The sequence below is a fragment of the Sphaeramia orbicularis genome, chromosome 2, assembly GCF_902148855.1.
Source record: "Sphaeramia orbicularis chromosome 2, fSphaOr1.1, whole genome shotgun sequence".
Classification (NCBI taxonomy): domain Eukaryota; kingdom Metazoa; phylum Chordata; class Actinopteri; order Kurtiformes; family Apogonidae; genus Sphaeramia; species Sphaeramia orbicularis.
In genome coordinates this window covers 15,491,981-15,515,978 of record NC_043958.1, presented here as the reverse complement: position 1 = coordinate 15,515,978, position 23,998 = coordinate 15,491,981, and the positions used below count along the sequence as shown (strand labels likewise).

At 38.1% G+C, this 23,998-nt stretch overlaps 1 long non-coding RNA gene across 1 annotated transcript; it reads left to right on the top strand.

Annotated features, from left to right (window-relative positions):
- The first annotated feature begins 252 nt into the window (after positions 1-252).
- Positions 253-21,037, top strand: LOC115435060 (uncharacterized). Its single transcript, XR_003937641.1, has 3 exons — positions 253-263; positions 15,543-15,548; positions 20,974-21,037. It is a non-coding gene; the product is annotated as an uncharacterized LOC115435060 (long non-coding RNA).
- Positions 21,038-23,998: the final 2,961 nt, after the last annotated feature.

Sequence of the window (23,998 nt, the reverse complement as noted above, 5' to 3'; positions counted from 1 at the left end):
GAATACGTGTGGAATCAAACAGAAAATGGAGGCCCTGTGTCGTCAGAACAGCACGTAAAAAAGAAAATGAAAGGGGTAAAGATAAACTGCCGCAACGGGGTACAACGAGCCACCGATTGAGTTCTTTTGAAGACGCTTGCAATGTTGTAAAGCAACATCAGGCGTAACAGGTACACTGTATTAAAATGAAAGGCAGGTGAAAATAAGCACAACAAAGACTGTGATTACTCACAAAGATACATGAAAACTTATTATTCTGGAGAGTTCGGCTTATCACCTGCAGCCCATGAATTATTATGGTTTGAAAGACTGCATCTCTCTTCATTTCTTGGTGAAACAGTTGGACATCTACTTGCACATGCAAGAGCACAGGCGGTAAAGTGCAGGTCAAAGCGATACATCCTCATACAAAAGCAACCGGACTTGAAGGAGCCTTATCTCCGTTGTCAGCTGTGGCTATTGTCTGTGGATATACTCCAGCGAGAGGTGTTGGGGTGATGTCTTGTTTGTATCAAAGCCTTGCGAAGCAAAGGCAGAGATGAGCGCTTTAGAATGATGTGTGAGTGATAAGAATCTAGAAAAAAAAAGTTGCTGAAGGACACTTTGTCATGGAATACTGTTGAGGTTTTGAGTCTTTTATGGCATTTCTTTGACAGCATTGATTATAGTTAGTGATAGTTCAGTTTAGGCACTATTTACCAATAAACTGCAATCATGTAATAACCCATATGAGCAGTGGAATAAATTAGAGGTAACTGTTATTGTGACAAAGTGCATTTCTGCGTACATTTAACTTAAAGGGGTCATATTTTGCTTTTTTTAAATGGAATTATGCATTTTAAAACATTTCCCTGTGGTCTACATAAACTGGAAATGTTATGGTTCGGTCTGAATTCTTTATTAATTCAACTCCACAGGTCCATCTTAAACCCTATTTCTGAGTAATGACACCAGAAAGGTCATTTTGAGCGCTGGCCCTTTAAATGCAAATGAGCCGCTTCACACCCCACCCCCTCCAGGGTGTTGACCGAGCTGCTCTGTCCTGTTTCTCCGTATTCTGAGAAATGTTCGTCGGAAGTCTTGACCTTACATGTGCAAATGTTGTAATGTAACTAGTTATAGATGCCACAAATTGAGAAGGACCCCATTAGGTTCATACTGTCTACTAGAACTTATAAAGCTTTCTTTTTCTCATTTGTCAGACAGATGGAAAAAAAGGTTAATTCTTTTACCTTTACCAGGATAAAATAGCTGACAATGACACATCGCAGTAACATCAAGTGACCCTTCTGAGGAAGGCTACAGTTTGTAGCTGAAACATGTCAAGGTAAAAGAATTTACTTTTTTCCATCTGTCTGACAAATAAGAAAAAGAGAGCTTTATAAACTGAAAAAGAATTAAAACAGGTTGTAGAAATCCACTCCATTTTTGCCAGAATGAATATGAACATAGCTTTGCAGCACCTGGAGGGTTCAAATTCAAACTTTTTGAACTGTTAGAGTCCCCAAATACAAAATGTTTCACAGACTAATAAAAGTGGGTTTAGCAAAATATGACCCCTTTAAGATGTAATGTTCTCACAATATAAATTTATGACATTGATGTGGTGTGATGTCACAACCAACAAAACACTTGTTCAGTTGTTCAGTATAAACTTACTCACTAGTCAAGGTGAATATTTTGGTTGCACAATGTCAGGACAGTAGTTCTTCTTTCTTGCACTATCTGTGTGTATCTTGAAAATAACAACTTTTGACAAAGCAGCATGTCTTTAAGTGTGGTAATTTAGCCAATTTTATGCCACAGGGCTCTTTCTCAGGCACATATTCTACTAAAATATCTCTCCTGACACTATATTGCAAATGCACTGATGCAACGTCCAACATTTAGTGCTGCCCAAGAACTAGCTAACGTGATGGACACATGAGGGTGAGAAGAAAGGCAGATAAAGTGATTACCCATCATGCTTAGTGCCTACAGTACAAGCCTGTTGGGGCAGTGTTATGACCTGAGGGTGATTCACTTGGTCAAGTCTAGGTTCAGCCAATGTTATATGCCCAGAAAATTAGGTCAGCTGAACCTGAATAAACTCTAACAACCAGGTCTGAACAACTGAGAATATTTTCTTTGCTGATGACATGGAGATATTTGAAGATGACAGTGTCAGGATTCATTTGGCTTAAACTGTGCAAAAGTCGTTCAGGGTGCATGGGACCTCATTTTCTCACATCGAATGGCCACCACAGAGTCCAGACCTGAACCCTGTTGAGAATCTTTGGGATGTGATGGAGACCTTACTCACTGATCTGACTCTCTCATCATCAAAACAAGGTCTGGGACCAAAATGATCACAAATAAACAACACCACAGTGAATGCACGACATAATTAAAACTAAAAGGTCAAACTAAATATTAGAGTTTATTTTTGGCCAGACTGTGTAATGTGTTTATCACATATCCTAAATGACAACATAGACTGATTTTCAACCACTCCCTAAAGTACATACATGTATAAAGTTTGCAGGTAAAACATACTGGTGATAGCCTTAGGAATAGCGATATTTAGGTTGTGACATTATCATGGCTGATTAGCATAAGCAAACTCTATACCAGAGAAATCAGGATTCTGGGTCCTTTAATGTGACTTCTGTTTGATCTCAGACCTGATAAACGTGTGCTGTGTAGGGCTATCAATGTTAGGAATCAATACTCTAATATAACCAGAAAATCTCAAAAATAGTAATGATGTGACTTAAAGTACTGTAAGCTGTCACAATTCAGAGGTCTCATACAAGAACTCAAAGCTTTACGACTGTGAGAGTTTGGATGTTAAAAAAAAAAATTAACACCAAAAAAAAGGATATAGTCAATAGAATTGAACATCCTCAGTACTGAAACACAAAACATGTTATTAATGCTGCCAGTCAGGATAACAATCTAATCATTGTTCTGATAAATTAAAACTGGTGTATTTGCCTAAGATTATTTAAGATGAAAAATAAATGTATTTCAAAACCTGTGATTGTGGATAAGACATGCTAACATGTACATCAAGCTGGTAGAAAACAAAAGTCTGAATTAAAAACAGCACAGATTGAGAGACATATCATCCAAGCTGGACACTAAGAAGCAGTGACCCTTCACATGCTTATCATTTATTTAACTCAGGGCATTTTAGTACATTTCCCCCCACTTTCAAACACTTTCCTCTTCTTCTTCTTCTTTTTTTTTTTTTACAGGCTCACAGACGCTTCACTGCCTTTATCCCGCAATGCTTTAGAGCTCAACAATAAAGTCCAGCACAACAGAGGCAGCCTCCTCTATACGTGTGCCCAGGCCAATTAAATTTCAGCAGGCAACATTGCAATATTTTTCCAAAGTCAACACCATCAGCTCTGCTCGTGCTCTGAAAGATATTCACCCACAGACAGAGCATAAAGGCTACACCAAGGACCAGGCCTGAAAAGTTTCAGCAGTGCAGACGAAGCACAAAACAACCTGCCTACTTTTCTTCTTGAACAAAGTCTCAAGATTTTTGAGACATATAGTGCACAAAATGACAGATATTTAGGAGGACTGGCCCTGCCACATTTATACAAATACTGATGTCATGTCATTTCTCTAAGTATACCCTGTTTGTTCTTTTTGGACTAAGTAGACATTCAAACAAGGGCTGCAATTATACTAATGATTTTGTGACTAATAATAAATATGTGTCTCAAAAGTAGCATAGAAAATAAAAGCCTGCAACCGCTTCCCGTACCTCACTTATGCATTTAAAGATATTCTGTTTACTTTGATATGACAAAAAAATCCCATTAATCTGGAGCTTTGGAGTTATTTTATACTGGTTGATTCAACAGAAAGTATATCTGTATGCTTGCTTACTATAATCTCTTTAGTGAAGGGGCTAAATTCATTTATTTAAGTCAAATACAATGATTAACACAATTATCTACATTCAGCATTTTACTTGCAGTAGATCACAGTATGCAGGGAGACATTTAAGAGATGAAAACAGCAGAATTGCAACAAAATGTAGCCTAAATTCATGATGTTCGATACCATAGATTTTCTTTCTGAACCGATACCAAGTAAAATTTGGGCTGGTATCGGCCATACCGATCCATTACTGATGCTTTGTACAAATACACTTAATGTCTGGACAAAAACAATTGTGTATTTCAAATCATAACTTCATAAAGAATACAAGACATGAGAGTAAGAACTATTATAAAAATGAAAACTTGCATTTTAATTCACATTACATGAACATGTTATCATGAAACACGAAAATACTGAACATGTAACACTTCAACAAAAGCATCCAACATCGACACTTTCCCTCATTCACAAGTTTTTGTGAAGAAACAATAGCATATTTACTGTTTTCCCCTTTCGTCCGCTCTGTTTTTTGCTCTGTACAGACTGAGTGAGTCAGAATTGACTGACTGAGAAGTGTGCCGCCGTACACACTTACCCAGGTGGAAGAAGAAGTAGTTCCCACCAATCGTGTATCATTTGGACAAGATCCCAATAGTTTAGCTACTTTCCACTGTGCTCCTGATATACATTACATCAAATGACTAAAGTATCAAAAGTATCAAAATTTTGATTTGTGAATCAATTCTAGAATGTAAAAATCTGGTGTCTGACATATTGATATTTCTGTATCGATCTGCACATCACTAGCCTAAATAACTTGTAAAATTGCACAATGAAAACTGGATGTGTTTCATGGACTCAGGGACACAGTACTGCAGCAGATTGGAAAACAGAGCAATGATCCCAACTATAATGTTATAGCTTATTAAGAATACAAACTTGCCAAGCTAATGCTACTTCACTGAAAACATCAACCACCACAAATTATCACTGTATGTTTAACATCATCAACTCAGATGGGCTACTTAATAAATTATAACTTGTACAGTTGTGTTTCGTAAGAGTAACATCAACTTTGTGTACTAGTATAAACACACTGATTAGTGCTACCTAGCCTAATTAGCAGGCTAACTGGTAGACAATGCTAAATGCAATACTAAATTAATGCTACAACTAGCTTATATAGCTAATGCATGCTAACATGCTGAGTTTTGGAATTAAGTAGCTATCACGTTAGGCATAACTATAATAAAGCTGTAGTTACAGTTTGGATATGTAGTTGCTTATTTCTGGAGTAAAATCTATGTTATAGAATGATGGATTTTGCTGTAGATCAGGAGTTTAAGAGCCAAAAGATGTTAAGAAAAATCCTGGGAGTCAGGGATGGGATGTCAATGGCAGCTAGAAATATAATGTCAGAAAACACTGACAACCGAAGTTAAAAGACCCAAGGAATGCAAACACTGGCATGTAATGACAAGTAATGTCATCTACAAAAAAATCTTTTCAAATGCCACTATATATAACCAAACATGACTGACATGCCTCTTGAAAGTCTCTGTAAGATCAAAGTTAAACATGTACAGCAGTAAAATGCAACATACAAAGGAAACTACTGGTAACAAAACCTTATATATTATAGTAACACTCTGGCAGGAAACATTTTTCTATACAGAGACCACTTTTACCTACGTATTTTTTCACATTTTCACAGTGTATGCTATTACAATTACTCTTATTCACTGTCAGCTGGTTTTTTGTCAGTTTTTGTGTTGAAACAGAACCACCTGCTGAAGCATAATACTGTCAGATATTGATGCACACCTGTTACTGCAAACACATGCACTGAGACACATGTTCAGCCCATTCCCACCTCATGATACTATCTACTGAATAAAAAAACCCAGCAATAAACAGCTTCATCTACCTGAACACACCAAGGCACTAAATTACTTTTCCTTTAGGTATTAAACTCAAAGCATACTGACAATGACTGTCATCTAGTGCTGAATTAAAGTGATTCAAAATGACCCCCACATCTTCCTACCTGCTCCCTTCTGAGATAGAAACACAATTCCTTCATCTCTTCTGTAAAACCACTAAAGACTTTATTGTGTTTCGCTGCGTGGCGGTATCGACTGTCTGTAATTTCATCTCATGTATCCAGTCCATCTCTTTTGTGCACGTCTGTTCTTTTCTAAAGGATGTTAATAGGACTTGTAATTGTATGTTTGGCAGTTATCATAACAAAACCACTCTCATTGTGCGCATTCATCTGTGAAGAGCAATGCAATTAGGTACATTAAAGGGGGAGAAAAAGCTCTATTGTTCATGATCCAAATGCATATCCCTCGAGAAAATAAATAGCATTGGGTGTTTGGGCAGAATTCCAAATGAGCAAATTAACCAAAATCGGATAAGAGGACTGAAGCCTTTTTAAGATATGCACTTATGTTGTTCTTTTCTAATCCGTCTCAGAGAATTGATTAAATACAGACTGGGCTCCCTCTCTATGCCCTGCCTGACCTATATTTTTTCTTTCCTGCTGGTTTCAAGAGCCTGCAACTTTTCATTCATTTCATCCAGTGTTGTTTCCAAGCTTTTATTAACTCTTACATATAACCTCCTCAATGCTTCATCTGTTTGTTTGTTTTTCATATATATACAGGGTGGGGAAACAAAATTTACAATGAACATTTAGTTGTTTTTTCTCAGCAGGCACTACGTCAATTGTTTTGAAACCAAACATATATTGATGTCATAATCATACCGAACACTATTATCCATACCTTTTCAGAAACTTTTGCCCATATGAGTAATCAGGAAAGCAGACGTCAAAGAGTGTGTGATTTGCTGAATGCACTCGTCACACCAAAGGAGATTTCAAAAATAGTTGGAGTGTCCATAAAGACTGTTTATAATGTAAAGAAGAGAATGACTATGAGCAAAACTATTACAAGAAAGTCTGGAAGATACTATTAAAGAAGAATGGGAGAAGTTGTCACCCGAATATTTGAGGAACACTTGTGCAAGTTTCAAGAAGCGTGTGAAGGCAGTTACTGAGAACAGAGGAGGACACATAGAATAAAAACATTTTCTATTATGTAAATTTTCTTGTGGCAAATAAATTCTCATGACTTTCAATAAACTAATTGGTCACACACTGTCTTTCAATCCCTGCCTCAAAATATTGTAAATTTTGCTTCCCCACAATTCCTCTTTTTATATGTTATTATAAACAACTGTACAAAATATTTGTGGCTTTTACTAACGTTCAAATGTAGTATATATATGTATATGTCTTACAATCAAAGAATAAATGTTCATGATGCTATTATTAATTCTCATGTCACATCTTATATGATGCTTGAGAGGACTGTTTTTTTTTTTTTTTTTTTGAGATATACATTTGTGTTCTTTTCTGGTCATCTCTTTCTTTCCTTATTTCTAAATTGAATGCAGAGGTAATCCCACACAGGGAATAGATTAAATCAAAAGTGGACTTTCACTTTCTGTGCCCTGACTGACTTTTTCTTTTTACTTTCATGCTGATTTCAAGAGCCTGCAATTCACGCTGTAACTTTTCATTTATTTGTTTCACCCTGAAAGTGTTTCTTTGTGATAGAAAGCCAGGTACTGCTGTGTCTTTTTGTTTCTTTCTTTCTGATGGGGCCTCCTTCTTCGTGATTGCACTCAATAATGGCTGGTTAGTGTGCCTGTGGTGGGTCGGTGATTATCACATCTCAAGCTGTGTCTTCTGATGGAGGGAGAACCCGCTCCCCTCCTTCCATAAACCCTGTCACCTGCTCGCCCTCAGCCTATACCTGCCCCACCAAAATCCTGGCCGCAGCTCCTGACTGATTATCCCATGCTGGGCCACCGGCGGCGGGGCCACTGTCCCGCTGGTTGCAGCCTCACCACTGCGTGGAACAGCAGCGTGATGTGTGTGAAGAATAGTTCTACCTGGTTACATTTTTGTCTTCACTGCGAGTGTTTTAAAGCGGGGCTGTGCTTCTGAAGCTTAGTCACTGATTACTCTGCAAACCAGCTTCCATGTAGAGAAAACTTGTTTGGTTTGGCTTGCAGACACGGCTTCACATGGTAAAGCGGGAGGATATGGCTCACCAATCAGAGAGAGGTTATAGGACACTGATGTGATGTTTGCAGCGTGTTCAAGAGGAACAATTCAGAAAATGGCAAATCAGTGATGAAGTGGACCCTACGTGAAGTACAGCAATTTATCAAAACCAGAAAGCCTTTTTCAATTTATCCAAATACAAGCATTTACGGCAGATGTTGTATCTGCAACAGACACACACAACACTCTGTATACAGTCAAATAGTCCAAGTATTCACTGTTGATTAACCTGCAGGGACAAACACCAGGATATAGGTTCACAATTTCTGAAAAGTCTTGGCTTATTTTTTATGTGAGTATCAAATGCTGTACATCTTCAAGGGAATCTGCCTTGAATTTGTCTTCAGTGCAGCGTAATCTCACCGTCATGTATTAACTTTTGGGTGGACAACAAATCTGACATCAAAAGGAACACTTAGGGAAGTATTTGGATGAATAATTCCATAGTCAGCCAGAGATTATTTTTTTAAATGTGAAAAATCCTTACGTAGTTTGCTGCAAACACAGAAATGTTTTAATTTTAACTTCACTAGTGAAGGTTTAGTGATATTCTTACACTATGCCAAACATTACCATTTAACAGCAAAAATGTACAATAACAAAACGTTGAAAATTCGCTTGTACTATTTTAAAGGCATCATTCAATTGCCCGGTTTAGGTATATTGTAAAGCTGGTCTTTATCATTAATCATTCAAGAACAAAACATATACGTAAGTAACTCACTAGAGTGAATTTTTATTCCACTAAATAATGCAGTTTGGTTTATTGAACTGGAACATTGTCATGGAAGGTTTCTAGCACTGTGGATAAAATTTAGATGAAAACACAGAAGCCACTGAATCAGGGTTGAAGCAAGTATTTTTTTCTTTTTTTTTTTTTTTTAACATGTAGATGATACTGAGAAAACAGGCCACATTTCTAGAGTCCGCTTACTGCTGTCTGCCAAGTACAGAGGTGCAATGGTTTTTAATTTTTTGTTTTGTTATGTCAGTGGCCAGTTTTACTTTTCACTTATGCATGCATTATGTTTTTTTTTTTTGTTTTTTTTTTTACAGTGAGGTTATATTGATCTCCACAGTGGACTGTTAAAATGAGAACCTTAACATTTTGCATTTTCCTCGTCAACGTACACTATTTTCTTTTTGTAAAGATAGATATGAAATCTGAAAGATGCTGCTGTGCACAGTGTCACATCCCAATATAGTTTATTTTAGATCACTATGGTGTAGCAACAATAAAAATGTGAGGCATTTCAACAAAGACAAAGAGGCTTGAAAATAAGTCAGTGTGTTAAGGTTCAATACCACTGATGACCACTAGATGCTGCTTCAGATCCCTGGATCTCACTGACTTATACTAAATGTCTTTATAAACATTCTAGGTCAGTTCTTTTTTCGTTCTGGTCATCTGATCCTTCTTCAATTATTCGTTCAGTTGTAGATGAATAGAAAACTTTCATGTCTATTGTGTCGGCTCTGACTGACAGGCATGACTGATAGCTTGCACGCACGCCTGTAAGATTGACAAAGCCTTTCTGAGCATCTTTTTATTGAGTCTAACATATTTCTTTTTGACAGGCAGCTCAACAGCAGTTGTGATTAATAAGATACCAACATGATCAGACTGTTACACAAATGTTGCATGAAGGTTACTGTTTTACTTTAGCTAGTAATAAGAATAGCTCACCCATCATGCCTTGTGCTCTACCAGTTCAGCCCTTCTGTCTGAATATAGTCACTTCTGGCTCCAAAACACCCAAAATGCAACCTCCTGGTTTCCAAATGACAGTCCAGAAACAAATGGGTAATGTTGCAACAGTTCTAGAATGACAGGGGCTATCCTCCAGAATTTCAGTCGGTTGTCCTTGACCTGGTAGTTTTTATTTGATTCTGCTGACAAACACATACTGGTATAGATCATAACCTTCTTGTTAGAGGAAAATAGAATGGTGGCTTATCAGTCTCCGTCCATTTGCAGGTTATGTTATAGGGTCATATTTTGGGTGACCAGTGCAAAAAATGCATTTCTGTAATATCCTTATCTTCTTGGCAGACCCTCTCAGCATTGTCAGAAAAAAAACCCTTCCAGGTTGTATTGTCCAATAGTTATTGTCTTTTGGCATGAGAAACAAACTTTATTTTGCCTGTGCATCAAGTCTACTACTTATTTTTCTCTCATGATCATCTACCTTTTGACAAAGACGTGTAAATACCAGAATTTCATTCAGGCAAAAGAAGCATTCATCAGAAGCCTAAATGGCTGACAAAATGCTGTTTTTCAAATAAAAGTCCTATCTGCTGCAACGGTAAAGAGGGAAAAAAACAAAACAAATAAAGTGAGTTAATTCAGTTGGTTAGAGCCGCAGGCAGTGGGCTTCTCCCCGCGGCGGTGACACTAGTATTAGGCAGACAGAGTGGAGGCTTGCCGCCCCACTGGGCCCATATGACAGGGCTCTAACTCCTCCATCCCATTGCAGGCAGGCCCTACTGTTAGGCAGCCTAATTGAATCCCAGCACAGAGAGCACAAGGCCCCATACATTAGAGTTTTGTCAGCAAGGCTTGAGATAGTGGCTGAGCCGCTCCACTGGTTTATAATAGGGCTGTTACCTATACCAGTCATACGGTACACTATGGACGCATGCATGTGTGCAAGGAGACACACACAAGCAAGCAAGAGAAATGGACTACAGTGAAAAAGATGCTTACACATGGACATACACTCCATTTCCCCTTCTTTTATTCCATCTCCTTTGCTGATTTTTTTCTCCCTCCACTCACTTCCATCTATTTCACCTCTCTGGGCTTGGAGTGCGTCTGTTCTGTGCGTCTTACACTCACAACACAGCCAGGCGCCGTTTTGATTCTGCTGAAAGGGTTACATCTTATTTCCTCTATTACACTTTTCAAAGGCAGGTCCAATCATTGTTGCTTAGGAGCAGATGCCCGCGGCTGATTTCACTTCAAAACCCGTGGAAGCGGCATTTTCCAGACTCGCACTGAGGGGTCTGATGGGTATTTAGAGTGCGCAGGCATGTATTTAAATTAGACATGGCTTTTAATTATTTTGTCGCAGTGTAATTTCCTCGCTGAGGGCAGTCCGTTCATTGCTGAGGTTGCATTTCCATAATTCCCCAACATCTCCAAGACATTTCATAGTCCTCCGATATGTCGCATACATTAACTGGAACTGAAATGTCAGCTTTAAAGGTCCCACCTGAGATTTCTTGTGTAACATTTTAAATGAGGGTGCGAAGCAAAAATGATTCACTTAAGTAGCGCAATTTTTTAGAATGATTTTGAAAATGATGTATTATTAATAAAATAATTCAGGTCTGATGAAAGTGAGAGTGAAAGGCATTACCTGTTTTATCCAGCAGAGGGTAAAATGCACTTAATTGCACTGAAGGGAAGCCAATGCAGACATGTAGTATATCTGACGACCACTTGGTGATGCTTAAAAAAAAACCTCGGATCCAGTCTTGACAGACATCACACCCACCAGAGCTGATTGGGGGCGTTCACAGATCTGAAATAAAAACACAAAATAATTAAGAAACTCAAACTCATTTTAGTTTAGGGGCCACATACAGCCCAATTTGATGTCAAGCGAGCTGGACCAGTAAAATAACAACCTATAAATAATAATCCTAAATATCTTCGTACTCTTTGTTTTAGTGTGAAAAAAAAAGGGAATAACCTTAACTATGTACAACCTGAAGTTTGTTTAGAAAAATAAGTGAAATTTCAACAATATTATGTCTCAGCTTATTATTATAACACAACTTACACACCACAGTGGATCTGCAAATGCATGTAACATTTAGTTTAGCACTTATTTTTCTGAAGAAATTTCACATTCACATTTGTTCAGGTTATTGACATTTTATTGACAGATCACATTGGGCTGCATGTGGCCCCTGAACTAAAACAAGTTCAATACTGTTCACTGTTAATACCTTCAGTGGAATTTTTACACTTAGGAAATCCAACTTGTGTCAGACTGAACCCTTTGGTGGACCAGTTTTGGTCTGAGGGCCATATGTTTGACACCCCTGACATGTTGTATTTGAGGCAGAAGCACAAAAATGAAGTACAAAATACCTTAGATCAAGAAAATGAATGATTGAGCTTGAAGTCCGGTTGTCTGTTTGAAATTTCGCCCACATTTCTATATTAAAGTATAACAATAGTAATGCATCCCTGTGGATGGTAAAACATATAATGGGAATGTATATTTGCAATTCCCAACTGCTATTCCCAAAAAGTCTCATTCTTCAAGCTTTGAGTTACGCTGTGATTTTCAAAAGGCAGGAGAAGAAGAATCAGGAACAAAATGCTGTAAATATTATGTGTCACATATTCATCAGTTATAGGCACATAATTATATGTTATAACCACAATAGGTATCCAGGAGACAGCCTGAGGCGATGCATTCGATTGAGACTGGTGAGCATCAAAATCCAAAGAGGTCATTCAGTGGTTGTATAATACACAATGATTGTAGTATTGTTCCCTTGAAGGTGGTGTAGCCTCGAGGTATTTCCCACCTCCTATGCTCAGGGGTCTGAAAAGAAGCATGTGTTCATTGGAGGAGTGTGAATAGAGGAGCTGGAAGCCCTAGGGTCCTCCTTAATCTTCCGTCATTGATTTCAGATGATCTTCTACTTATCTCTCCTTCCCAGTTAAGGAAAAGTCATTATTAGCCATGCTCACATGCAATGACTCCAAATTAAGACAGCTTCTTCGTCTTCGTTTTTTTTCAAAAGGAAAAAAAAATTGGGGAAACAGGTCAGAAAAAGTCAATAGTGCTCAATGACTTTCTCAGGAGAAGGTTGGTGGCTTACAAAGTTTTACAGCAAATTAAATTACACCTTTTAGAATGGTTAAAAATATTTAAGGAATAATTTAAGGCCAGCTTGTAGCTGCTGATATGTAGTACCGCCTGAGCTGGCACAAATATAGGACATTCATTTTCAGAGCCATATATTCAGTGTCCAGGTTTGAGGCCTAACCTCATCATTTTCAGTGAATCACGGGTCTGACCAAGCGTGCCGGCAGTAAACTACAGCTTTAGAATGAAGGCAGCCGAGGCAGACAGATGCTGGCTAATGGGGCATATACAGCACATGGATGAAAGGTAAAAATGACAAAAAAGAAACACACACTCACTGTTAGCTGCAAGATGTCTATTAGAAAACATTGTGCATACAAAACACTTGAAGATATTCACCCAGTAATTGATCCTCTGCAAGACATAATTGTTTATTTCTGAACAAATATTTCAAAAACCTGCACTAATCCACTTTGCCTTTTATTAAGCCTGTCCCCTGCCTTTTTTTCCAAAACAATTACGTTTTATCTTCTACTGTTTAGAACTCTTACTGATGATTTAGCACAGATCACTTTTATTCAAGCAAAGATACTTCGACAAAAGTCTGCTATAGAACAACTGTCCTCATAAAGCTGCCATGTTCCACCGATGTTCAACAGCAAAGCACAGGGAGACCGACTGTATACAAGACTATTCTTCAAAAAAGAAGTGGGCAAACAAATGTCTGATGTTTGTGTGTTGTTCACCAAGATCATCTCAATGCCTCCCAAATACTTTTAAGATTTTTGAAGTGTAAATGTTGCCAAAAATACAATGTATGTTAGGCTATAAATGGGCTGCACTATGTTTGCATGTTTACCAAAACCGTGATAAGGATGGAGCGCCTTCAGTGGCAGGTAATGTGTGATAATACTAATGCTAATGCTAATGCTAGGTACTGTGTGTGTTAGGATTAGAGGTAAAATACAAAGACTGAATTTACAAAGGTAATAAATCTAGTTCCCATTTAACCTTTAATGTTGACCACTTTCAATAGGCATTAATGCAGCCTCATGCCACTAGAGGTGGAGAGAATACAGCGTCCATGGCTTCCATAAAACTATTTTAAATTCCAATTGGTCTGACCCCAGAACAGTTCTCAACTGACTTTAAAATGAGCCTCTGCCATCAGGTCCCCACCATGTTGTTGGATCAGTAAAGTTGGAGCAGCAACTCAGAATGGGCTGCGCTCTTTTTCGGTTTCACAGCCGGTGGTATCTGGAGTTAAGGTACATTCCTGCCAACAAGAATTAACATCTGGTTACCACTAAACACTAATGAGGATCAGGTCAAGGTGATGACAGAAGAGTGCAATCTGTGAGTTTACCACGAGATGTCACGAAATATTAGTGTAAATATTGAACCTTTAATGTCCCCAACACCTTCTGTAATTTTGTTTAGCCATGTTCAAATATATAAGTAAAAGCCTTCCAATTAACAAGTGGGGAATTTACTTACAATTTTATGTCATTTGACAAAATTTGAGAAAATTTCTAAAAGGTTCAATATGTAAGATTTTCATATGCTTTGGTGGAGTGTGTTGTTCCATCACAGTTGCTCTCATCCATGATAACACTTATTTCTGTCACTATACTCTGCTACAAAGGGCCATTTTATGAAAATCCTTATCCTTGTGTAGCTGCAGCAGTGTGCAACACTTTTTTTAAAATTAATCTTGATTTCAATGATTACTGTTAAAGATCAAACAGACAATCAACAAGGCCACAAGAACTTACAACAATCTCAACATGCAAACAAAAAATAAACAAATACAAAGGGATTGTTGGACATTAGTTATCTGTAAAAAGTTCTTCATATAGTTTGACAGTCTTATCACATTTGGGGAAGTCTATAAGCTTAATACTGCATATGTAATGTTCAAAACTGGGGGTCATTTTCAACACTCTACATTTATGGATATGGAACTTAAAAAACAATATTAATAAGTTAACAATGTACTCAATACTGCTCTCTTGGTGAATAAATCATGTAATAACAGACTTACAATCAATTACAGTGGGGTGTCTGACTTTACACAATAGCTTTCTAATTTTTTCCAGATGGTAATAGAGTGGTGGCATTGATAGAATAAGTGTATTAAAGTTTCAGGCTCATTATTACATGTTACATTTATTTTCTAGATTTGAAATTTTTGAAAAATATGCATTAGTAGTATATATAGTGTAAAATCTTGACATGAATCTCTCTTATCTTAGCAGTGTGCAACACTAGCTAACATGATTTTATGAGTGTTACAATACAGCTAGCTAATAATAAATGGCAGCATAAACTTCACATGAGCACACATCAATCTTCCACATTGAACCCAATAGAACAAAAAAACACTTGAAACCAGGGAGCTGATACGTGTAAAATGCTAACTATGCTAACCCTCATTCGTGCAGCTCTGTAATGCATGTAGCCCTTTATAATACCTATCATTGTAAAGCACCAGCTTCATTGCACCTCCTCTTTAGATTCAGTTCACAGATCAAACTTTCCTTCCCAGGCTTGATTAAACAACACTAATGAATGTATCAGATACTAAATATGACAACAGAGTATTAACTTCCGTCCATTAGACACTCATTACTTTTGTATATGTAGTTCTGATGCTGAAAATGTATTTGTTTTATCATCTTAAACAGACAAAAGTACCAACTAGCAGACTTAAATATTTCTCACCATTCTGCTGACAAAAGAGAATATCTGCTAATGCCTTTCCCCCCACAGTTTTCTAATCTATTACGGAGTGTAATCTAGGGATGTATGTTGAAACAGATCAATTTGGCTGAGAGATTTCACCTTCTGATTGGATCCAATAAACTGTATGGACTTGGAGCTGCATTCTAATGCGAGTCCGTTTTGACTGCCATCGGTTTGCGCTCGCCGCGGTAGTTCGGCTCATGAGCAGAAGGTAATCATCCAAATAATGGATTTCCTAAGGCAGAGAGAGACTTCAAGAGATGTGTATGTTTAAAGTCCACTGTTTTTTTCCACATGATATCCCCTCTGCTTGCACTAGCTTTTCAGAATCCACCTTTAACAAAGGCTTAAAATAAAGAGTATGCCTGCAAAGAAAAAAAATGCAAGAATGATAACAGAATAATGGATACGAGCAAAAGGATAGGCATGATTTAAGGTTATATAAAGATACGATGCCTAGAAATACAGATGATGGACGAGCCATGTAAAAGCTTCCATCAGCTGGATCCATCACTGTTAATGGAACTATACGTAGTATTTCTACTTCTAAATACTACAGAAGATCTAGGTGTATCGTTGAGTGTTTGGAAAAAGAGTCACAATGTTAAATCAGATATGCCAGTGTATTATATTGTAGAGATGGAAGCTAAATTTATCCAAGGTTGTTGGCTGATGTGTTGCTGTGAATGTATGTGATCACTAGAGGGAGTAGTGAGTCAAAGTGACAAGAAGCACTGGTGTTTTCACCACTGGACACATCTCTATGTTAAAAGAATGGAGTTTGATAATGAAATCACAGCGTTTCTTCTACATGGATGAGTTTGTTCATGAGACTTATGAAGGTATAAAGTTATTATGTGATGTTTTTATCTTTGCTGCCGTTCGTTGATCCATCCACGGTTCAGACTAAACTGTAACAGGTCTGACTGAAACTCACAGAGCTATAATGTAATCTATCAGATGAGGTATGAAGTGTTATAAATATGTCGCTGAAGACAGAACAGCACAGAAGTGGTTCAAGGTGAAGCCCAGTCCTTTAACAAACTTCTTTGTAGAAAAAGTCAGGAACATTTCTAAAAAGGCTGAATGTTTTAGAATAAAAGTCCAAAAGAAACAGCATAAATGAGGTGCAATTTCAGAAGCACATGTGAAGTAAAAATTGGGATTTTATTCTTATTCTTATTTGTAGTCTTCTTAAAAAAGGTCAAGATAAATCTACTGAACTGTATCTGCATTGCACTGTATTGAATCCAATCATGTCAAATTGTGCTACACAGCAAAAAAAAAGGGGGGAATTGTATTGTTTTATGTATGATTTATATGCAAGTAAAATGTGTAGAAGCTACAAAAGAATCAACTATGCATCAGATGCCAAGCTTAATTTCTCTTGGCACAGCAGCATATACCAGTTGGCCACAACAGTACTGTCTTCATATGTAAATTATATACAAATTTTTTAACTTTGCGACAAGTACTGCTGTACATCTAGACATGTACTGTATGTTTGTATTAATTCATCATTACTGACAGATGTGGACAGGAACGTGTGCTTGAATAAACATACATGAAGTCAGTGTGACCCTTGTGAACAATGCAGTGGTCATCACATAATATAACATAATAAAAGTTCAACCTGTGTCCTGAGTTCAGGTCCTGCTAACACACTAAACACACTAAAGAACTTGCTCTGTTTTCCCGCACCGTCAGCTTTCCTTCATTGTTTCTGTCCCCCTGACTTTCCTCCACGTCTTCACCCCTCTCTGTGATAGCCCCAATCAAGCTCACTAATAGAAACACCAACAACAAATGGCACAGACCTCCCCAAATGGCCTGGAGATAAGTGAAAAGAGAGGAAGATAAAGACAGAGAAAGTCAGTGAAAGTCAGTTGTGGAAGGAGGCTTGAGTGGCGTGCTGGTCTTTGTGGACTTCCACGGGATTGGGGGGTGTATGAAGAAGGTGAAGAGCTTCTGTGATCATGTTTAATTCCTGTTTTTATTGGCCTTGCCGCTGAAGGAAGCCTTGGTTACACAGAGGCTGAAAATCATCACACGGGAGATAGAAAGGCTGTGCACACAACCGACAGACAGACAGACTGACGGACAGGGACAGTAAATGAGAAATACAACAAGACAGGCTGAGCTGCAGCTCCTCTTTCTGTTTACTACCACTTGCACTGAAGTTGAAATGAGAAAACGAATTAAACCTTACACATTCTCATTGTGCCGAAATGGAAAAAAATTTAAATCTATTATAATGAATGCAGTATTTTTATTTATTTATTTTTTTTCTCAGTTCAATTAATTAGCAGGTTTTTTTAGGTTCTTCTTGACAACAACAGGCGTCTGACATGACATCGCCAGAGAAGTACATTTCATTATGACTGCTTTGGAAGTGAGCTGGTTCCAGGGTGAAAATGAACCCATTGTTAATGAAATTCGACACAGCTGTGACTTCCAGGCTTTGACAAACCCAAATGTGTTGCATAAAAACACTAAATTGTAGCTGCTTTACATTACTTTGCATACAGTACCACACTCGTCTGTTCATTTGCATTAAAGTCAGTGCATTGTGCCTTGGACCCGGCATGAAACACACATTCCGCTGCCTGTGCTGAATATGGCCTGAGTGTTTATTGTTGTCAAATATCCAGCATGGCGATGCTCTCCACAAATCAATCTTGTGCTCGCAGCAGCTTCGCTGCACAACAACGGTAATGTGAGTCAGATGCAGACATGATTCTCACTGACACTAACTTCCCTCTTTACTATACGTTTCGACGCGCTGCAAATAGATTTTTAGGGACGTGAATGCAAACTAGTGGCTGTCCAGAGGGCTGGAGATGCACAAGAAGAATTAGATACAAACCAAGACCATGACAGTAGGCCTCAAGAAAGGAAACGATGTGTGTTAAAGGTGGAAGATTTTTTGGGATCTCTTTGCAGAGATACAATATTGTGATTTATGTTTTCATTTGTATATAATCATATGAAAATAGCAATTGTTGTGCTTTCATTACCTTAAAATGAACCATTTATATTGACAGAATGAATGGGTCCTCTTGCATCTCTTGCTGCCATATTTTCACACAAAGCACCTAAACAAAAAAAGGAAAAAAAAGAAAAAACATAATTCAAAGATGCAAAAACTGTGGTCTTCATATAATTCCTAATACTTGTTAATTAAAAGTAAAAATCTTGTTACTTCGTTAATTCATCATATGAGAAAAAAGTGGAAAAAAAAAGAAATAAAAAAATTTAAATTACAAAAAAACCCCAACCCAAAATAAATACACAAATTAACACTGAAATAATATTAAGAGCTCTTCTGTCTCTGAGTGAACTGTCAGTAATGTTAGCACACGGTTAAACTAAAAGTCTTGCAAATCTTTTGTCACAGATATGATAGTTCTGGTGAATAGTGGAGACACTATTAAAATCTACATGTAATAGTCTCGCTCAATTAGATTAAAAAAAAAGAAATAGATATAAATAATATGTGAAGTGGTTACATACAGGGTGGGGAAGCAAAATTTACAATATTTTGAGGCAGGGATTGAAAGACAGTGTATGACCAATTAGTTTATTGAAAGTCATGAGAATTTATTTGCCACAAGAAAATTTACATAATAGAAAATGTTTTTATTCTATGTGTCCTCCTCCGTTCTCAATAACTGCCTTCACACGCTTCCTGAAACTTGCGCAAGTGTTCCTCAAATATTCGGGTGACAACTTCTCCCATTCTTCTTTAATAGTATCTTCCAGACTTTCTCGTAATAGTTTTGCTCATAGTCATTCTCTTCTTTACATTATAAACAGTCTTTATGGACACTCCAACTATTTTTGAAATCTCCCTAGGTGTGACGAGTGCATTCAGCAAATCACACACTCTTTGACGTTTGCTTTCCTGATTACTCATATGGGCAAAAGTTTCTGAAAAGGTATGGATAATAGTGTTCGGTATGATTATGACATCAATATATGTTTGGTTTCAAAACAATTGACGTAGTGCCTGCTGAGAAAAAACAACTAAATGTTCATTGTAAATTTTGCTTCCCCACCCTGTATATATTTTTTGATTCAAAAAAACAAAAATAGGATTACATTTATCCATTGGCCAAACATACCATGGTTATCAGTATCTTTTTTCACATATGAAAACATTCATCAGTGTCATCTGCTGTTGGTCAAAAGATTCTGTGTCAGATGTCATAACAGCAAATCATGCAGCTCAACTCCACTCATTTCTGTTTTTGTAGTGTTAAGTCCAGTCCAATACGTTCACAGTTAAAGTGTCTTGCTTGTGTACTGAACTGTGTCTCCATTTAATGGACTATGGAGAACACTAGTCATGTCAAGTTCAGTTAATGTGCCAAAACAACATGAAAATACAGTAAAAGAAAATAAAAGAATCCCAGTGGTGTCAGTATCAGCCTAGAGTTTCAGGAACTGTGCAGTTATACAAAAATCTAACATTCTGCTTTTTTGTGTCTTTTTGCTGTGCAGGCATTTGGCAGATTTCTGGACAGTATGGGTCAACAAGGACAGGCTGTTTTACGCTGGGCTGTCCCTGCGTCTAGAGGAGCTTCATCATGGTGGCAGCTGTGGCTCAGGAGGTAGTGTGGAGTGTCCATAAACAGGGGAGTTGGTGGTCCAAACCCTGGCCCCTGCCCCTGATACTGAACTAGTGAGTGAATGGATAAATGTGGCACATTGTAAAGCGATCTGAACACCACTGATGCAGAAAAGCAGAACAGAACAGTCTTTTATTGGCAGTACACGCTCATATCATGAACATTGTTTCTGATTTGTTTGCTTGTTCGGCCCACCTCTCATCTGTACATTATAATCAGTGGACTTTGTTGTGAGAATTTAAGCCGACAATGCAGGAAACGTGTCCATGTGACAAGAAAGTCTCAGTGTTGGAAATTCAACTATGTGTTGCCCCGAGAAGACGGCGCCTATTAATATTAAAGCTAAAAAAACATCTATAGAAATACATTTACATATCAGTTCACATTGCTGTTATCTTTGGAGAGTTTCAAGATTTACAGAGTCTCTTGTTAGTCCCAGAAGGCAGCATGATCCCCCTTCTATTGGTCTCCATTGGTGAGAGCTTCCTATACGACTTCCCTACTGGTAGACTCAGAAGATAGTTTATTCATTTGTTCACACCACTTCATAATGTTCAGTCCATAAATATTCAGTTTGAGGAAAAAGGGAACTTCCATGCACTTAAAAAAATAAATAATGTTCATTTCTGATTTCAGTTTACATACAAAAAACAATAATTTTGCTCAAAAACTATATTTGTTTTATAAACTTTTTTGCATTTATCTGACTATTTTTGATATATTCAACAATTTTTATGAAAAGCAAATTGCTAAATCAATCTGTATTCTCCACATTTCCATTTGCACACAGTAAAGGTGCATTTTCACAATTTATTTCAGTTTTTTTAAAAGTTGGAATTCAAATTTTTCAGCTTCAGGGCCCAACATTCTCATCCAAGTGTTCCAGTACAGATGAGTCTTCATTCTACTGATAGCTGAAAATGTTCTCCACATTTTGGTATACAAGGTGAGTCAGAAAAGTTCCAGGACTGGTGTCACAAAAGATAAAAAAAGGATTTCAAATCCAAACTACAAACTACAAATTTTCCCCTTCGAAATAATCCCCCTGGAGTCTAATGCACTTTCCCAGCCTTCTCATGCACTCCTGGGAGGACTCTTCCTGGATCCTCCGCAGCTCTGTCGTCACGACCATCTTGATGTCTTCCACATCTTCAAAACCTTCTTCAGCTTGGGGAAGAGGAAAAAAATCACACGGAGCTAGGTCGGGTGAAGAGGGAGGTTGCTCCAGCATGGCGATGTTCTTCTCAGCCAGGATCTGTCGGATGTTGAGGTCATTGTGAGCAGGTGCGTTGCCATGGTGAAGCAGCCACGAGTTGCCCTGCCACAACTCCTGCCTCTTCTCACGCATTGAGCAGAGCAAACACCACAGGATCTCTTTGTAGACGTGCTGGTTGAACGTCTGGCCCTGTGGCAAGAACTCGCAGTGGACGATGCCCCTCACATCGAAGAATACGATCAACATGACTTTGACTTCGGACTTTGACCTTGGTGGCCTTGGCGACATCAGACTCTTCCACTGAAGGCTCTGGCATTTGGTCTCCGGGTCGTACTTGAAGATCCATGACTCATCACCGGCGATGACTCTCCCTAGCAAGTCTGGTTCGTTTTCAAGACGGTCGAGGATGTCCTGACACACTTGCATGTGTCGATCCTTCTGATCATCGTTCAGCAGTTATTAAAGCATGTGGAAAAAAGTTCAATGGCTCCAGAGAGCTATGATCACAGTTATATACAGTCACGGCAAAAATTATTAAACCATGAAACAATGGTTATGCAATAGAGTACTAACTCCTGTGTGTATCGTGTGACTAAAACAGACAGAAAAGAAAACATGGAATGCCTAAAAGCACTGTTTTTGTCAGTACAATGCCATAGCTATTCATGTAAGAACTAAAGTTATTTTGGTTATTATCAAGAAAACATGGAAATGGCAAGACATCAGCTCTGAAATTAAATCCTTTTGAGCTATTTTTGTTGTTATCATTATATTTGTCCAAACCTTTAGTTGTACCAGTCATTAAAATGAACAAGAAATTGAAGAAAACAAGGGTGGTTTCATAATTTTTTCCATGACTGAATTCCGGGGCCATTACTTTGAAGGGGAAAACTTGTTGTAGTTTGGATTTGAAATGTATCTTTTGTAACACCAGTCCTGGAACTTTTCTGACACACCTCGTACAACACATAAGGTATCAGGTTATATGAAGAGCCTAAAAAGGTGATTTTTAGGAGGTATGGCAAAAACGGATATTACTATTACAGACTCCTAAGGGTTAAAATACCGTTGAGAGGTTTTTAGTACTTTTCTGATTTATTTCTTTGGTTAAAACTTGCATTCAAAAAGCAATCCAATGCAATAAGTTACATTACTTTGATGAAGCCATTAAAATAGTTGGATTACACTGCACTACCAGTAGGAACCTGTAACCTATTACAGTTCAGTAGTAAACCTCCCAGTGCTCACTCTTAATGGGATACACCTGCTAAAACTGGGCATTATTGCCTGTAAGTGTTGTATTTTTGTTATTTTGTGGAGCCCCTGAGCACTCACAGTAAACACTCCTCCTCCCTCTCCTTTCCCACACACTGTGGTTATCTATCCCTCCTCACCAGTCTGGTCACGACTCCCCCAGCCCTCCCTCCCTCCCATCCTGCCTTGGGCTCACATTGTGTATTCATTACCATTAAAGAGTCCCCGGCTTGTCTCACCATTAGGCCGCATTAATGCGCTCGCCGCTTTCTGACATTGGTTACGCTCTGATCGGTAATCTGGTCGGAAGTGATGCAGGATTTCCGTGTGGGGGACTCTCCTCAAGTTAGCTGGGAGGTACAGGTAGACACACACCACCATAAACTACACACACACACAAACACACACAGATGACATTGTAGTGGATCTCCGTGTTTCATGGAGATGAATCCGGAACCAATAGCTCCTGCTTCTGATGACTTGCCCACCGTAGCTGAGACCAATCGGAGCAGACTGGATTTGCTCTCAATTCAGGATGAGGGATTGGGGAGGGCACGGGGGCAACTTAGTGATGAATATAGACTTGCCGTGCAGCACTTCTGATGAGGAGGGAAGTGGGCAAACAAACAACACAAGTGAGTTGTCATCAAGGACTGTGAATGTCTAGATTTTCTCAAAGCAGGCCTGGTGAAAAGAGGTCGCTATTCTGTCGCACTCATACCCTGATCGGTATAAATACTGCACAAAATGTACTACTGAAGAATGTCTAAAAAAGGTTTGTAAAGTGACAAATTCCACTGTGTCAGCGTTAAAGGAGTCTGCATGACTCCCATAGTTCTACTTCCAATGGAAAAGACATTATCAGCTGAAGGATATAGTAATGAGCTTCACTGTTTAATGATTTACTCCACTGGTTCTTAAACTTTTTTACACTGTGTGCCACCATAAAAAATATTTGTCTCTCCAAGCACTGCTGTTATGACCTGCTGCTCAAAATACTCTCCCCCTAGTCACTTCACTTCCCTTCAGTTCTCATTTGGAGACACTAGTGCAGTGCATGTAAACCATCCATCACTTTGGATAGCTTCACTTAATATCTTGCAAAATATTAGTGTAAATGCAAATACTTACACTAAAGTTGTCTTTCAAGGACCTTAAACTAACTGTATTTTCATTCATAGTTGTATTTTGACAGTATTATATTTGTTTTTCTATCATTAATTTTGCTTCTTTTATTTGGTGCTGGACAGTGTTTAAGAACCCAATGTTTACGATGTTTCTTGAACTTATTTGTACT